The sequence below is a fragment of the Oratosquilla oratoria genome, chromosome 33 (assembly GCF_046742065.1).
Source record: "Oratosquilla oratoria isolate Oo_2021 chromosome 33, ASM4674206v1, whole genome shotgun sequence".
Classification (NCBI taxonomy): Eukaryota; Metazoa; Arthropoda; class Malacostraca; order Stomatopoda; family Squillidae; genus Oratosquilla; species Oratosquilla oratoria.
Window position 1 is genome coordinate 33,097,896 of NC_134809.1, and position 2,500 is coordinate 33,100,395.

Here is a 2,500-nt window from a genome sequence, read left to right on the forward strand (position 1 = left end):
GGAGAGATAGGGTATCAGAATATATATATTTATGGGGGTCTATCTCTAAAACCCTAGAGGGAGTTCGTGTACAAACAAACAAATAAACAACAGACAGACAGAGGCTACTACTTTATAATATGTATATATATATATATGTATATAAATATATATATATATGTATATATATACATATATATAGCCAATGACTGTATATATTCATATACATCTGTACGTCTAATTCTATCCCCCTCAAATAGGTACTCGTCTGGAATAAATCAAGAATTGTATACATACCATCTCCGCTTGGCAAATAAAAATCACTCATCCATACGTACCTGAAAATATAAACAAGATTTAAAGTCAGACATAGTCTATAGTGATCACTACTTCTTACATTTACTAAAACGCTCAATATACCCTTTACATTTAGTATAAAAGATGTATAACGGTATTTACTAATTTAGACTTAATCATATATAGTAGGCTTAACATATTAAAATCTTAATGATGGGGACTTCAATCAGAAATAAAAATGTACCTAGTGTTTCAATATCAGAGTGCAAGCGATATATATATATATATATATATATATATATATATATATATATATATATATAATATATATATAAGGTGAGGAGGAAAAGGGGAGGAAGGGGAGGCAGGGAGAAGAAAAAAGGGATGAGAAGTGTTTGGAATGTAAAGAAAAGGAGTAGTAAGAGGAGGAGGGGAAGGGAAGAAAGTGGATGACAAAGAAAAGGAGTAGGATGTGTTTGAGGGTAAGGAGGTGTAGGAGGGTAAAAAGGAGAAAGAGGTGGAGGCGGAAGAAAAGAAGGAGGGGAAAAGGAGGGAGAGGAAAAGAGGAATGGGGAGGAAGACGAGGATCAGAAAGACGAGGACGTAGAAAATGAGGAGTAGGAGGAGGAGGAGGAGGAGGAGGAGGAGGAGGAGGAGGAAGAGGAGGAGGAGGAAGAGGAGGAGGAGGTGGTGGTGGTTATAAATGTAGGAGAACGTCCCCAGGTACTGTACAGAGGAAGCGTTCTTCAACAAATTCCTCGTCGCACCATCTCACCCCCACCCCGTGTTAAACTCGAAGAAATGCTTATTACCTTACATTGTACATGTTCACCGAGGTTCTGATCTAAAAAAATTCCCAGTAATATTGTGTTCATATTCTCTGTAGTAATAGAAACTATCCACTTTTTTTCTTCCTACTTCTATCCCAATCGTATTTATTATGTACTTCTTCTTATCAGATCAAAGGGGTATAGGTATCACCACAGTTATCCGAATATAATTCTCATAATAAGATAAGTCACTCCTTCCCTCTATCAACTGCGGCATCGTTCCTCTAAAGGAGTACGATGAACATGAGAAGGATGAGGTGATTTAGGGATGGAAGGAGGAGTAGGAGGAGATTTAGGAAGACGAGGAAGAGGGGGAGGAGGAGGGGACAAAAATTTTCTCATCAAATGTCACAGTTTCTCGATAAATTCGTCCGTAGATGTTAGCAGTGTTGCAGAATCTACAAATTAAGAAGTAACCTCCCCTTTGCGGTGAGACACCCAAAGAAAGTTGAACTATATCGCCTGTGTGTACGTACAGAAAGCGCTTCTGAATCGTAGGGCAATACTTTGGTAATTCAATTTCACTAGAATGGTCATACAAAAAAAAAAAAAAAAAAAAAAAAAATCATTATCTAAAAGTTATTTGTCAACTGAAGTGTTTTTCAAGATCCTTACAATTAGGCTTATTAAAATTTTAGGTTAAACTAGCCAAGAAATCAGACAGAAAAGGCCGACACTCCAATATAGGTCTCGTGGAGATAAAGAAATTTGATTCAATATGACAAAAACAATACTAAGCCCTATATGTAAATAGGAAATAAAATAACACATTTAAAAATATATATATAGATATCGGTCGTATAAACTATAGTTCTAAGCAATGTTAGTATTATAAACAAAGTAAATATAGGTAGTGATCACAGAATTCCACAATTAGATTCAACTTAAAAGCAAAGATGAATAAGGTAGTCTTTAAGAAGAAAATAAGCACTGCGAAAAAGGTAACAAGAAAGAATTAAAAACAAATTTGAAGCTCTAAAAAATAACGAAGGCACTATTGAGGTTATGAATTGCAATTTACTGAGTATTATTAGGGAATTAGTGAAAAAAGCGAGGAGTATAAAACATAAAAAACAACTGATTTAATGAAAAGAAGAAGGATTATGCATATTCAAATCTAGAGAGATAAATTAGAGAGCCAAACTAGATAGACTTATCAATGAACGGCAGAGATCAGAGAAAAGAAAGAGAAACAGAGATCGTATAAAGGAAACTATTAGGAAAGATGATATTACAGGAAACCAGCATAGACCATCTTTAAGGCAAGAACAGATAATATCTTTAAGAGGTAGCAATGGAAATGTTAAGTGAAAAGACAGAGTATAAGAGTAGTAGAAATTTACAAGGAGTTTCACTCCTCAAATGCTACATGTCATTAAGAGAATTTATATGTA